Consider the following 16,245-nt stretch of genomic DNA (forward strand, 5'->3'; position numbering starts at 1 on the left):
TAATGCGTGAAATCATTATTACAGCATATTAAGATATACAGGCATTAAGTCAAGGTGACTATGTTCATGCAGCCAGTGAAAACTTACAGCAATAATTGCAGCATGTTAGATAAAACCAGAATGTTTAGAGTATAAGTATTTTCAAAAACATACCTGCCTAACAAGCTCAGTTCTGATTTTCCATCTTTGCTTGAGGTCAGAACATTAGTGATAAATACAAATCCATCTCATTGCAGTCACTGAGAAAGAATGCCTTAAAGGAAGCATGGCTGTAACAGACTGGAAAAAACTATTTGCTTTTAAAAAGAAGCCCCCTATTACAACTCTTCTATTGCTATTAGCATCACTAAAGCTATTGATAAATGAAGCGGAATTCAAAAATACATCAACAAATGTTGTTATTTCATTGCTTCTACACCAAGAGCCTCTTTTCAGTAGCGCTAAATTCTTTTGGAGACAAAAGTTTATACAACTTGAGGTACTGATATAATTCTGAAGAGATCCAAGACCTTTCTAGGCAGCAATGCTGAGAAAAGTAGAATGAATCAACCGAGAATATTTTTTTCTGCGCGTCATAGAATGGTTTTGCATTCCATGCAGTCCCAGAGTGTTTTTTTTTCCAAATGCATTATTTTACCCATTACAGCCTTCTACAGCCAAACCAGCTGATTATTTTTCCCAAGTCAAATACTTAAAATAACTAATGGTAGAAGTGTTAATTCAGAGCCTATTGTCTTCACTAATTAGCAAATTAAAGGGAATCAGCTGGAAGATAATCAGAGTAAGAACAAAGAAACTCACACGTTAGTTGGTATTAAATATTTCAGGTGTGAAGTATGCAGAAGCCTGAATGACCTGAAAACATTTGCTTTCATAGAATCATAGCATAGAATGGCTCGGGTTGGAAGGGACCTTAAAGATCACCTACTTCCAACCCCCCTGCCGTGGGCGGGGATGCCACCCACTAGATCAGGTTGTCCAGGGCCTTGTCCAACCCGAGACAAAAAGGAACTTGTAAACTTACCTTTCCAGTTGTCTTCTGTCCCAGCACTGTCTTTTCCATAAGTATATGCTAGACTTGTGTAGCAAAAGCCATTCTTTGTCCTGTAGTTCTTTGATCCAGTCTGCTGATGATGACAGAGAACTGCAATTAATAAAATGAGTTGGTCTGAATTCCCAGCAGCACAAAGGTAGTCATGTCGGACATTGTGGTCAGTGTTATTCAGTGGTCAGTGACATACACACCCGTACTCAAAGGCTGTTTGGAAAGTGTAGAGAATGTAGAATTTTTCCATGCTTGTTTGAAATATTATATCCAGAAAATAAAAGCCAAATAATCTCTATGTTTTCTCCACATTTTCTGTTACCATCAGAAGGGAAATTCTAAGCAGCTGTCTTGTAGCTGAGTGAAGTTAGACCACAAGGCAAGAACCTCAGCTACTGTACGTCTGCAGGCTTCCATCACATCCGTGAAGCTTTGCTTATTTACACAGCAAGTAATGATGTGGCCTTGGGTTTCTTCTCAAAATTATATACGCACCATTGCAAGCCATTCAGACTGATCTGCAGAGGTCTCGATGACAAATGTAATGATGAATCAGACCTCATTAAACAGAAGAGCCTAAGTGCTTTGAAGGTCAGGTTAACTTTGCTCTTTAACAAGGTTATTTTGACATTACCATACGCAAGTGTCACAAAACACTGGAAAGGACCACGGGACTAACAGTGGCATCAGCGGCGTTAACAAATTCTGTTTGCTAGCCATACTTCTCTCAGACCTTCATTACGTGCTCAGGGCAATGCAACTAGAACATTACTGACTTGAACCAACCATTTAATCAATGGATATATTTTCAAACAGTGTTTTGTTTTGTAATGAATGCATATGACATGCACACAATTAAGCCTCCTCCCTACCAAAGCCTCAATCATCAGGTTTGGGAAATCTAATTTATACAAAACATCCTCCTTCAAAGGATTCCTTTTGCTACTGCCCCACATGCATAATAGGTTGTCCTTTAGCTAACAAAAATAACTGTGGAAAGGAACTGGAACTCTGACAATAAAGCTTTTATCAGCCGAAGTTTAAATAGTGACTGAAATCATTCCAAAAGCAGATTGCTCAAAATTTAGAGGACATGGGCAACATTCGCCGATTAAAAATGCAGGCACTGTTATCAGTGAGGAGTAATTATGTGTACAAGAAATAATGTCAGGAAAGACATCTTTCTGCTATAATCTAAGGTGTCATTACAACCACCACAGTTGAGTAATTTAATAAAAGCAACCATTTTACCTTTCTATTCAAATGGTGCAAGTTACAGTTCAGAAATGGAACTTTCTCTATTTTTAACAGTTAAAGCAGTTTTATTTAAAGTTGATTATTCCATTGAAGTTCATTTCACAGTGATCTCATTGTAGTCGGAGAAGATTTATGGTGGAGCTGTGCACAGTCACTGGGGAATTGATGACTTCATAGAACTAAGGACATCAATTTCCCCACGCTCAAAGAACTTCTCCAAAATCCCTTCCTCCTCCTGTCTAAACAGGACCCTGGCTTTTAGAAAAAAATGTGCATAATTGCTGTAGATACAGAAAAGAAAAAAAAAAGATTAATATAGGATTCTATTACCGTTGTGTAAAGAAAAAAAAATGAATTAACAGATTTACCCCAATGTCAGTAAAATCAAAATCTGGCTTCATGATATTTCATCAGCGTTTCTTTTCTAACATGACAGAGACAGATGGGATTTTTGGACAAGGATTTTTACAGAAAGAAAAAGGCATTTAGCCCAAGTTTTAAGACAAGATGTCAAGTAAAGATTGGGGAAAGAGAAAGCTAAATACGTAGTACTAAAAGGAATCTTTTCTTAGCCTAGGAAGCCTCTTCAAGGCTACTGGTCAGACGAAGGGCTTCAACTTACAGGTCTCAGCAGGAGCTCCAAGCCCACACTCAGCTGGTGTAAGCATTCAGGAAAAGTGCCGATGCTTTGGCTAGAAGTTCTACCAATACATTTGTGGATAAAGATGTGGTTTATGTCTGCAGATGACAGCATGTTGCCAGTATCTGTTACTTGATAAACACACAGTTGATCCGCAACAGGATTTTTGCTCCTGTTTGGAGCTGCTAGAGCTGCCCAGCCTGCAACATCTGAGCACCAGGCTACAGTCTGCCAGCTCCGCGCTGGTCAGTTTACATGGCAATCCTTCCCTACTGCTAAAGCCCTCGCCTCCTGAGCCCCCCCAGTTTTAGCATCGATATCATCATTACCAATTATGTAAGATAAAAGAAGAGATTCATAATCCAGGCTTCAGATACCATCAAGATTGATCAGCGTGTACGTACTGTCTCCAGACAGCATTGGGAAGCTGTCACAGGTAGACATTAAGAGGTGAAAACTGGAGCTTTGTATTGATTACAAAACATTTCTCCTTTATCAACTTAAACTAACTTATGCTTGCAAACACACCTGGGTGTTTAACCGTCGCTAACACAGCAGCCTCCATGGCCCAGAAACAAAGCATTTGGGCTGGCTGTCGGGCTCATAGAAGCTCCTTCCTAGGATAAAGAATGATTTTTGATCCCTTGGTCCTTTTTAAGAGCCCATGTACCTCAAGGACCATTGTTTTATTCCTGCAGGAAACAATTTTGAAGAGGAATGTGTATTTGGTGCATCATAGGTACCCCACACTAGACAAACTAACAACCAAGGCCCCCTAAGTTACAGCTGCACTTTTTACACACTATCACCTTTCTTGCATTCAGCTACCAATAAACCCATGAAAAGTAAACAGCACATTTCTGTATATTTTTCTTGCAACGCCAATAAAATTATTTAATTCACAACCCATAGATTCTCTACCTCTTGTATGCCCGAAAGATTCTCCGCTTCTACAGCCCTGAAAGCAAACCCTTTCCAGTTGTAATGCAAGACTTAAGAAAACACATTCAGCATTACAAGTCAGATGCTATTTAAGGGTTTTTTATAGATGGTGGCTTCAAGAAAACAGCTTTGATTAGTTGTCAAGACACTTGCTTGGGAAAAATTTCTATTTCACATTCCACTCAGTGCATGTTGCTTTGAAGGAAATGAGCTAACGCTGCATCTCTGATTCAGGCAGGAGGTGAGATTAAGAACAAGATTCCTCAAAGACGAATGGGATTCTGTTTACCAGCTAAGGACTTTGGATCAAGCTCCTTATTGCCTGCGGCATCCAGAATGGGGGATTTTTCGCAGTCTCACTTGTTTGAAGAACCCTGCCTTGTGCAGTGAAACTTTTCACACCTTCTAATCCTCCGGCCAGCCTGCCGGGCTCTATGAGAAGCCTTATTTTCTAGTCTCTGCCTTCCCAGCCTCCACTATTTTTTTTCTATCGTTGCACCATTTGCCGATGGGAGGGAGGAACAACTGAGCCAGAAGTAGCCTGTGACAGCGCAGGAAACAACTGGCACAAACTGAAATACAAGGGATTCCCCTTCAATATAAGGCTGTTTGTTTTCCCTCCAGTGAGCCCTGAGCAGATTGCCCAGGGAAGCTACAGAGCCTCCACCGCTGGAGATGCTCAAAGCTGGGCTGGACACGGCCCTGCCCAAGCTGCCCAAGCTGACCCTGTTTGGAGCACCAGGCTGGACCAGATCTCCACTAGATCTCCAGAGATCCCTCCAAATTTAACCACCGACTGCGAGCTGTGATCAACAGGAGCTACCTGAGCAGGTGCACCGCTTCTGTCTGCAGAGGCAGGCAGAAGACCTCAGTGCCACCTTTCAGATACAATGAAAAATTAATCCAGTTTCACCTGGGAGGTGTTTGTGCACAGGGCTCTCCTCTTTAAACAAAATATTTAGGCCTGACCAAACTACTCTACCTTTTCATTACAGCTCTCAAATGAGAAGCTAAACCTTGAGGAGCGGCAGTTTCTCAGTGGCTTGACTTCTTGGGAATAAAAAATTGATCCAAAATAACATCCCTAGGGGATGAATTAATTTGACAATTACTTTCTTTTAAGTCTGATTAAAGGTTGGATGAATTACTGAAGGATGAGTTCATGTCCAGGGTGACACTGGCTGAATATTTCATTAATCTTACCTTGAATAAACGCGGACCATAAAGAAAAAGACAGCTTGCTTCAAAAATCATTATTTTTATCTACATAAAATAACTTTCTGCCCTTTCTTTCCAGTTGTGGCTTTAACATGTTAAGAATCAAATTACAGAGAGAATTACTGTGACCATTTTAAGGCCATTTCAGCTCACTGACACACCAGGGTCCATTCAATAGCATTGTGCTGCCAGACCACTTAACACATGTAGCTGCTTCAGACTCCCACAGCCTGGCTAAATGGAAGGGGCCAGATCCTGGGTTAGGTGGAGTCAATGTGCCCATGCTGATATAAAGGCATGGATTTTATGCACAGCAAGACTTCTGTGGAAACTGAAAGGAATTTGAAAGGCAGATTTAACTCTTAGGTGTAGTCTTGCTTCATAAATAAGTATCACTGTTTACGCTGAAATAAGGATTTTTTTTTTCCATGTAAAAGAAATGGAAAGGTTAATAAGAAGTCACGACCCCTTTACACACTAATCTTGACTGCTCTGTCTCTCCCCACAGCAGTTTAAAGAGTAGCATCCCAACCATGTGGAAGCTGCTCTACTGCCAGTAATTAGAGAAAACAATGAATCCAAACACCACAAAGAGCCCAAATTTATCAGTTTGTCTGTTTCCAATTTGTACCGCACACCCTGTTCTCAAAGACACCAAAGACAAAACTGCATAATTAGGAAGAGGTTAGTTTTCTGCAACGAGTTTATAGCAAGCAATGGTTCACACCCGACAGCGACCCCCTGCTCCTGCCACCTTATTTTTCCAGCCTGACACAGAGCAGAGCTCAGCCCAAAGGCCCTGACTCGTGATCCCTGGACTGCGGCTCCTTGGTGTCCACCTGCCCTCTCTGCTGCAGGTTACTGCCAGCCTAACAGGGAATGCTGCAAGGAACACACATCCCCTCCTTCGTTACTGCGGTTCACAACCCAGCGTATTAATGCAAAGCACCTCTGACCGAGGTGAGGTTCAGTACCTGGGGCTGCCATCGGCAGCAGACGGAATCGCGCTGCTCATCTGAACAAGAAGGACGCTCAGGAAGGCCTCAGCTCCGCACCTCCCACACAGCACCGCCTCTTTAATGGACCAGCTTAGGGTGTCTAAAGCAGCTGGGTCCACAAAAGGGACCAGACTCTGCAAAACGGGGAGCTTTCAGTCCTTTTTAAGGAAAACACTCGGGAACATGCTACAAGGTCAAACTGATTATGTACCCCCTTCAAGTTACCTCTGGCACTCAGCACGTTGCTGAGTGCCCAGCACTCTATCTGAGGGCTACAACAAATAGGAAATAAATGGTACAAGCAATACCAACACTGCTTGTGACCCTCTGCACAGAACTGATGCAAGGAATGGCTGAGGGAGGCGGGAGGCAGCACCAGCACCTTGATAAAAATGAGTTTGGTTTTTATGTCCTGCTAGCGCTCGGTGTGCGTCATGAAAGCAAAATGAACCCCTTCAGCCAGCCAAATCCCGCCTAGGAAGGGTTACGTGATCTTCCTGCCGATGCTGTGTTCTCAGAATGAACTCCTATGGTGCCAAGCCAGCCCAGCTAACTGCATTCTCTACCAGCAACCACTGACAGATGCTTAGGAAGGATGCAAGAAACATGACAAGCGCAGCACATGCCATCTCCTAATGCACCTTCTCTGCTCCTGTTAGCAAGGAAGCCTGACATTCACTCTGGTAAACATCTACTAAATAACTTTTAAGATCTTTTTAAAAAAGTTTTTCAAGCTCACTAGTAAAAAAAAAAAGATGTCGAGTGAGGAGGCAAGCTGCTGAAGCAGTATTCTCGTTGCAAGGGAAAACTTTTTGCCGGAGTCTGGAAGCCCTACACTGGAAAGAGAAGGGATGTATTTTGGTGTCAGAGGAATGGAACGAGCATGTTCTTTCCCAAGATTTTATGTCAAAGGGATGTTTAATTTACAGTTTGGTTTAATTATTCACTGGGTCTAATACATTTAACATTTCAATAATTAACTTCTACAGCAACTGGGGGAAAACCTGATTTATCTATTTACTTCCATCTTTAGCTGTTTAATTAGCCGTAGCGTCCTCTGCTCTATAATCTCTTTGCATGGACAAAAATATTGAGACAATTACAGGAACAAATGATTTCCTTTAGTGAGTGCATGGGCCTGGGAGAAAAATTGCTGTAAGGGCAGAGACAAGGTAATTTTTTCTTATGACAGTTTTACCTGTTTTCCAGGGAAGCATCCCATACAGCCAACTGCTTAAAACAGAACGCTCTTCTGTGGAGTTTGTTGAATGCCACAGGAAAGATCTGACCGGTGTTCCAAATATTTGAGCAGTTCCTCTCACAGAAATCAGCTCACTAACAGCATCATGCAATCCGGACTTATTATACAGCTCTTCCTATTGCCCAACCCCAATCTTTTACTTCTCTAGAGGTGTAATTTTTGTTTTTTTCAGAATCAGAGCAAATCCATAGCATTTTATATAGCCAAAGTCTCTGTCAGTAAACAAGCTGGGGAGTTTTGTTCTTTCAGCTTTTATAAGATATAGGTGCAGAGGGTGTGCACAGGTCATGAATTCCTGCAAACATTACACTCGTGACAACTCATTTGCAGCAGCTTCGTTTTGTCACCTGCTCACCACATGTGAAGTCATCGTCTCCCCATGAATCCCATTGTCACAGTATACACGGCAATGAATACAATAGCTGCATGCTATTAAAATCCCATATTGGGAAAATAATCTATTCATAGCTCATTCCTCCCCTCCTCCTCTACCATTCCCTTAGAAACAGCGCTTCTCTACAGTAAATAAAGTAAGAAAGCCTTATCATTAATTCTGTTTAGGCCTAATATGTCATAAAGCAAGAAAAGCAGGCCATTTTCCTCTCTGCTGGGGCACAAAACATGTATTAACTATTCCAACCAGTGCTGTGAATGATTTATTAATTCAATTTTGGAATGTGTGACTGTCAGATCATATAAGTTCATTATAAAAAGAGTCTCTCTGAGGACTCTTTTACTCTTTTTAAACCAACTGACTGACATTTCACATGCTTCATAACTGCACCCATCTATCTCCTTGCTGCTTGTTCTCTGTGTCACACAGCGGTTATAATTTGTCTTGCCCACATTATTTATTTTATTTTTTAATCTGATGACCGAGAAGTGGTCCCTGGCAGTAACGTGTCAACCCACACACCCACCTCTGTGCTCGAATCTCAGGACTACCACACTATACAGTGTATAATCGTCTCTCCTGAGTCCCAGCCTGGCTGAGGTTGGCAGGGAGCTGGAGGCCATTTTGTCCAGGCCCACACAAGGCCAGCCAGAGCAGGGTGCCCAGGACCATGGCCAGATGGCTCATCCATACCTCCAAGGAGGGAGACTCCACGACTTCTCTGGGCAAACTGTTTCCAAACAGAATTCTGAACTGCTCTCCTTTGCCTTTGGGACTGTGAAAATCTCATTCAAAGCCCTCCAGGCTGGTTCAGAAGTTCCCAACTCGGGGGGACATCACATCAACGTTAGCATCTGAAAGTTGCTTCAAAGTGCTGCCAGCTGAGCTGCTAATACTGCCTCCCATGAAGAGGAGGGCAAAGGTTCCTCCTAATACGTTCCTCTGGCCTAATACCGGTACTGGTTCTGCCTTCACCTTTGCAAACCTCCCTGTGGGAAACAGGATGAGAAAAAAACTTCCTCCTGAGAAAGGAGAACTGCTCCCGGGAACCGCTCTGCCGTGCTCGCACAGCACAGCTCCCGTTCTGCGTCAGCAACCCAAGTCTAGCAACTTCGCTCTATCTGATGGTTCCCACTAAGAGCGATCATGAGTTCTAACACCTCCTTCGTGTCTTCCTGTCTTTATATAAAACTTGTCCCTGTGAAGAGACAAAGCAAAAAAGCAACATGAAAACATTTATTCATTGCCCACACCAGGACTTTTTTGCCAACGCTGTCTAAACACTAAACTTAACTCCGCTCCATTTTTATTTCTGCTGGTTACTAACAAGGCCAAGTTTTAAAAGACTCTTTTAATGGCTGCTTCAAGTTTTCATTTTGACATTTCAGCTTTTAAAGGATACATTAACAACTAAGTAAAAACGCCATTTGGGCATTTATGTTAACTGAGTATGAGTAAAATATAAAACAATTTAGTAAAAACGCTTTCTGCAAGGTCCTCTTTACTTAAGAAGACTTCAGATCTAGCACACACGTTTATCTAACTGAGGACTGACAACTTGTAATCAGAAAAACATGAAACATCCTTAGAGATTGTAGTACCGGGGAGAAACAAACAGTTTAGTTTGATCTCCCACATTTAACAGAAGCCGTCGCATTTTATTCATTTACTCCTGGAACAAACCCAATTTCGACTAAAATAAAGCTTCCAAAAGGAGTCTTGTCTCAGTCTGAAGATATCACTTCCCCTGGTAGTTTGTTCCACTGGCAAGCCACACCGTTGCACCTCATTTGCATCTATCTTACTTCAGCTTATTCCACTGGTTCTTGTTATGCTTTTCTTTACTAGATTAAGGAAACCTTTCATCCCCTCTGTGAAGCAAAAACAGGAGCCTACTCTCAATTTCCCCCGAAACCATATGGTGTTTCATTTTTAGATCTAAGAACACAGGCCCATTTCAAAATAAAAATAAATAAAAATCATTCTAAAAGATAGGAACATGAATAGTAAAGTAAATGCTCTCTCTCATTTGCAGTAATAGCTGTGAAATGCTACTTTGGGACTGGAAAGCATCTCAATTCTGCAATTACACGTTCATCATCTCTGTTCCATTTTCAGTCCCTTAGGCAGTATTTTACAGCTAAAGCCCTCCAAGGCAGCCATACTTTTGTAATCGGTCATATATTTTCAACACAGACGACAGGGTCAGCTCTTTTATAGGGCTCTGGCTCCAGCCAGACTGACACTTCACTGGATTACAGTTGTATAAAGGTCCAGGAAGAAAAGCACTGGGGATATGAATCACCTCAACTCATTTGTAGGGGCTGGCTAGAAAGGAGTCTCTGCACGGTGTCTGTCGCTGATTTACCATTCAGAACCTCCTGGGCAACAGAAAAATGGGGCCTGGAGGACATGGGAGCAAGGTGAAGAGATACTTCTAGTCTTCTCTAGGTGTTCAGGATGCTGAAAGCCGCCTCCTCTTCGGATCTTCAGAGTTGTAGGCTGGGGGCTAGGTGGGCAGATGTTAGGCTGTATGGTACGAATTCTTCGTGGTCTGGGCCTTCACTTCCAAAACACCCAGCCAAAAAAAAAAAAAAAAAGAGACAGTGAAATGAATCCTGCAATGTTAGCCACAATAATAAAGATTAGCTTTCACTTCACTTATGCAGCAGCACTCTACAATAATGGAGGCAAAAAGCACAGGTTCCCTGCTGCAGTCTCTGCCGCTGCTGAAAGGGGAGGATGTCAGATGGGGAACAATGACAAAATCCTGTTAGAGCTCTCCTGTCAAAGCATTTATTCTGCCTTAACAGGCAAGTCTTAACACACTTATTTTTTGCTTTATAATTTCACTATGATTCAGAGTGGTCCCAGTAATCAGCACAGGAGATATTCCTTTCCATCCTGCAGATGAGAACTAGATAATTAAACGGATGTTTCTAATACCCCACTATTTATACGAGGTTGTATATGGTGAATTAATTCAGTAGGTCCATGTATTTCCCTCTGAACGAAGAAACGGCAAAAAAATTGATTTGTACTTGGTTCTATTGTATGTGGATCTAGGTTACAGTGTTTATCTCTGCATTATACAATATCACACTAGAAATAGTTACATAGCTTAGAAAATCAAAATTATGGCAGTTTACTCTTACTTTTTAAAGGCATAAATGATTACAGAAGGCTTTTAAAACAGATTTTTAAAATATTTCTATGAATCTGATGAACAGGAGGGCATTTTTACAACACTTTGGCAGAGTAAAGGGACCTTAAAAGTGTGAACAAGCTGCTGTCATATTGCAAGGATATCAAAGTGACTGAATGTTAAAAAAAGCAGCCTTAGCCTTGACCATGCAATACCTTTTATACCAACTGAGCTATGGCAACAGCCTCTGTGGTCACTTCTGGTCCACAGGAAATAAAAGGACCATAGCTTCCCAACACGCTGTCTTGGGGAACTTCCATCTTATGCTTGTCATAGGCTAAAAGCAAACGCTTACTGCAGACTAACTGATATCCACTCACTAATATTCCATGCATCTTCCTGTGTCGTTGCAGCTTGATCACATGCTTGAGCTTTAAAGGCCTTACCAAAGCAGAAAAGCCCCCGTCTTTCAGTACAGCATAATATCAAATGCTATTTCCCCCCAGCAAAATCACAAACGGGTAATTAGTGCTTATGCAAGGCACTAATGATGCTATAGGAGTAAGCAGATAGGCAGGTACACTGCGTGTCTTACCACTGCCCTCAAGGAAGCACTGCCAGATGGCTGCAGGCCAGTACTTTGACATGCTCTGATACACGGATCACCATTAACCTTTGCAGAACAAGAAGCTGCAAAATCACAGCAACCAATTTCCAAAGTTAGGAGTGAAAATTGTCATCTGGCAAACTAAGACATGAAATCAACTCCATCCTCCCAAGATGAGCATTAATACGCTTGCATGTCAGCTTTTCTCCTGGATCTTCTTCAGTTTAAAGCCTTTCCCATTGTCTTGAATTTAATGTTCTCATTTAGGTGAGGTAAAATTCAGAGGCCATACAGTACAGGAGGAAGTTCTCTTGTCTACCTCATCCTGCTTTCCCAGGAACATGGTCTGCATTGGCATTAATATCCAGCTCCGCAGGCAGGCAGAGTCATCGAGACTGACTGCTAAGGACTCAGAAGTGGATTTGTCAGTGCAAGCCACCAATTACCTGTCAAAAGACCTTCCAGGAGCAGATGAGCAAGACAGTTATTTGGTATGATTCTCTCCTTGAAAGAAAAATTGAACTTACATTAAACGGTCATAGGGTAGAGGGGGAAAGTGATACTCTCGTCGCACACAAATTATTCCTACCGTTACGCATCTCACAATTAAGCTGCCTCTCCAGAAAGTTTCGTGCATCTGGCCATATGGTGCCCTGGGGCTGCTGGTTCCCCCTAGGCTGAGAGCAGGAGGAGAAGAACTTCCTTTCCACTGCAGGCTTTCCCTCCCCTCATCCATTCGTTTCAGATTGCTAAAGACGAACGTGTTTGTATTTGTAGGGTATGTTTCTGTTGATGATCCACATAAAACACACAGCACACAAGTCCCACTGAGACCCCGCTTTTCGCCCTTAACCAGCATCCTAGGCTCGTGCAGCTTGTTCAGACAGCTGGGCTCCACTTGCTGCTAGCGCACAGAACTGAATAGCTCGTCACTGCATACTGCTTCTGTGCTTAAATACTAGCGATTTTACAGTTGAGATAATACATCCTCCCTGATGTTACTTCCAAGAGACTATTTGCATATGCAACCAGTCACGAGGTAACCATGGCAAGCAGCAGTTCTCAGTAAGGTTTTCAACTTAAGTATTCATCACGCAGGGTTGCTTCCCAGCAACTTCCCAGCAACAGGAGCCGAGGCCCTCTCAGGTTCAACAGCACGGGAATGCGGGAGAGCAGGAGGCAGAGGAAAGAGCCAGAAGGAAGAAAGGTACAGAAATGATAACGGCTTATTTGTTTCTCACATTTATTCCCTGGGAATCAAAATACAGTAAGATAAGTATCAAGAGTGCCAAAACATGAGAAGTTGTGAAAGACGGGCTAATTATAGCCATCATTTAACAGATGGGAAAGCTGAGACCACGACAGGCCAGCAAGCATAAGACAGGGCTCTATAAAGACCAAGGAAAAGTTAACTCAGTGCACCTCCTCAATCTTCCATCTCATCATGTAGTTTTAAAGCCCAACTGATTCATGATTTCAAACTTTTCCCTACCAGTATTTTAGTCTGAAAAAAATAATGGAAAAATAGTAAGTAACAGGAGTCTAAATTATCTCATGTTCAGACTGAGAACCCTGGCTTTAGCAAATCCTCCCAGCTATGGTGCATTGCTCCAGAAGGCTTGCAGACCAGGCTGTTTTCAGACTGAAAAAAAAAAAAAAAAATTACCTTATAAAATACTAAAAATGAAGAGGAGCTTTAATGAAACAAGATGTTTCCCCAAAAAGTCTCCAAACTTGTTTGCTATAGAAATATTGATGCAAATTTATGAGGCTGATCCAAAATTCCTCAGCACTTTACTTTGCTTTTTTAATTTGGAAGGACTGATCACAAAGGACACACCTGAAAAGTCTCCAGCAATTGGATTGTGTCATGTCTGAGAACAAACGTCAGGCCTTCTCTTGCTAAACATGCTTTGGGGTGGGCAGTTGAGAGACCTCATTCTGTTTTTAATGTAGAATGAGCCAGGCACACTGACAGCTGAAGGATTCAGTTTGCGGGGTGTCTATACGACCTCAGTGCTAGAGGTAATTGTGTTAGAGATCCAGCTCCCTGATGATTCAAGTTCTCTAATGCTGATGTCAAGAGTCAAAACAGTTCACACCAAAAAAAGGGCAGACCCCTAATATAACTTAGATCAGTAATATATACAAAAACGAGCAGAAAAGCCTCCTTTTTTTTCTGCTTTATAGTAGGGTAAATAAGCGGGCAAACAGGCAAGGACCATCAGATCCTCCAATGTCCATGTTTCTTACTGGAAAGGGGCAAAAGCGGTATTTTGAAGTTATTTGGAAGGTCACGTTAAGGGGAAGGATGGGAAAGTTTCCCAAAACGTTTGGCCTTGATTAATGAGTATGCTGAGCACAAACCCACATGCACTTCAGGAACAGATGGCCTTGTTTTGGCTTTGTTGTCACCAAGCAGCTTCTTTATTATTTTTAACCCAAAACATTACTTATTCCTACCAAGTACCTAATTCTGCGTGAAGAGAAGGGGAAAGTGTAGGAGACAGAGGAAGACACCTCCTGATTTCAGGAAGACGAGCACGTAAGAGGCAGCAGCAGGCGGAGGCAGGCTGCCACGGGCAGGGCTCTGCTCCACGCAAGCAGAGGCAACATCCATCGTGCTCCAGCAGAGAGGACGTTTAAGTGGAAATGCCCCCCTGAAGATGTCATCTCAGGAACCCGGCGAGAAGTTTTTGTAGCTGTGTGTGCCCCATGTCCCTGCATGAGAACAAAGCCAGGGAAATCCTACGGACAGCGCACCTTACTGGGAGAATGATTTCCCCACAGAGCTAATAATTTCCTACTGATATTTCACAGGCAGTGTTTTAATGCTTATCCCTGGCCCAAATAACAGGTGGCATTTGAAAAGCCAGGCAGCAGCCCCCAAAATCCTTCACAGAAATAAAATCTTGAAGGGATTTTGGAAGTCATATTCATCTCAGGCTAAAATTATCTGCCGTTTGACTAAATTGTTTCATTAGGACTCAGAAGCTTCTGGAGAGACTTGTGTTGTTTTTCACAGCAATGACTGGATTACAGGGATAGTCAGGAACGCCGGATCCTCAGAAGCCAGCGATAAGGAATTATGCTTCGCCAACATGATGCTCTTTAATCAGCTAAGTCCCACAGGAAGGGATAACTCTGCTTTCCACAGCTGTGCCTGGTGTGCAGACACAGCCTCCCTGGCTTAATCTACAACATTCAGATACTCAAGAAAACCTTTGTCTGCCTCAGTCAGCCTGCCCATGCTTTACTAGCCCATGATAACAAGGGCTGTGTGATACTGAATCAGTACACAGCTCAGTATTGAATAATTATAAGAATTTATTTTTTCCCCATTGTTTACTAATTAGTTTCCCTACTTAGCTAACAGAATAGCAGACTATGCTGAAAAGCAGCAGCAAATAAATCCCTCTCCTTAGTTAACCAACACACAAACCCCAGCTTGAATTTGCCAAGGAAAAGCAGCTTCTTTTCCTGATTTTAAAACAGCAAAATATACACCGTACTGCCAAGGTGCCAAATCAGTTATCCACAGGTGGACAAGGCAAGCTGGAAAAAAGAACAGACACAGCTCAGTTTTAGATTTGGCTTGCTCTGTGCTCCTGACCTTGCTGTCAGGATGGTATGAGGTGTACCCAAAAAGCAAACTGGAACCTAGCTCAAGTCAGCTGCCAGCACCGAGCCAGGATGCATCTGAAGAGCAAGAATATCCTGTTCTCGCGGCTGGCATTTTTTGGATGAAGCCTTATTGCGCCTCACTTCTTTTGTAACACAAGCATTGTATCTCCCTCCTCTCGCAGGAGTATTGAAAAAGGATGCACGGAACACAGAAAGCAGCTCCGGCTGCTGTACAGCTGCATTATGAAAATGACTAAAGACCCCAGCTGAGACCAGGGAAAGCCACAGGAAGAACGTGGGCCTTGAAGTGAAACCGGAATGGCAGCAAATTGGTCCTGTAGATAACGAGTTCATGCTAGGCACCGCACGAAGCCAGAGCAGTAGCCCCAGCTGCATCCCAGCCGCAAGCCCCCCCAGCTGCCAGAAGCTCGGGGGCAGCGGTGGGCAGGGAACACAGGGGGCTCCGGGCTCTCCTTGCCACGTGCTTTGCAAATATCTCACGGGTAGGGACCAGCCTACCTCCGCACCGAGGTCTACCAGCAGCGCTCTGCATCCTGCGGCTGGCTTGGAGGATCGCTGAGGAGCCGTATGCTCGTTGCAGGTTAGCTTTCTGGAACCTGCGGGGAAAAAATAAGAAAAAAGAAAGACTCAGCCTTGACAAACTCATTGTACATTTCATTTGATGACAGATATGGGTGAAATTTTAAAACCTGCACATCAAAAATGCAGTATGTGACGCTCCGGTCTTTCACAGAAACTGAAAATGGAAAAGTGTCAAGAAATCGATTTCAAATACCTCGTTTCATTTCACTAATTAAAATAAATAGATCATGCATATTTACATATACTATATTTAATATCTTTCGTGATGCTTCAGAAGTATAAAAATAATCATTGATGGCTCAGTACCTTTTTATATCAACTCAGACTCTGGCAAAAGAATTCAAATTTCCATTTTGTATTCTATTTCAAGAAAGTGCATTTCCAAAAGGTCAGGATTTCCCGCATGTTGAAAATACTATTTTCCTACACAGGCCTATTTAAAATCTATTCAGAGACAGGTATTGCAGCTGTTACAGCAACCTTGCAGAGCAGGCAGCTCTGAGCCTTTCTG

The 16,245-nt window shown here is 42.6% G+C and overlaps 1 long non-coding RNA gene across 2 annotated transcripts in view; it reads right to left on the minus strand.

The window, feature by feature from the left end:
* LOC136786973 (uncharacterized) overlaps positions 1 to 16,245 on the minus strand; it is a 62,908-nt gene that overhangs the window by 21,445 nt on the left and 25,218 nt on the right. For both annotated transcript variants that reach the window (XR_010826627.1, XR_010826628.1), the window contains exons 2-3: positions 15,651 to 15,748; positions 1,025 to 1,144 (exon numbers count right to left, since the gene is read on the minus strand). This is a non-coding gene — a long non-coding RNA (uncharacterized lncRNA). The remainder of the gene's footprint in view (positions 1 to 1,024; positions 1,145 to 15,650; positions 15,749 to 16,245) is intronic.

This window comes from Anser cygnoides, chromosome 26 (genome assembly GCF_040182565.1).
Source record: "Anser cygnoides isolate HZ-2024a breed goose chromosome 26, Taihu_goose_T2T_genome, whole genome shotgun sequence".
NCBI lineage: Eukaryota > Metazoa > Chordata > Aves > Anseriformes > Anatidae > Anser > Anser cygnoides.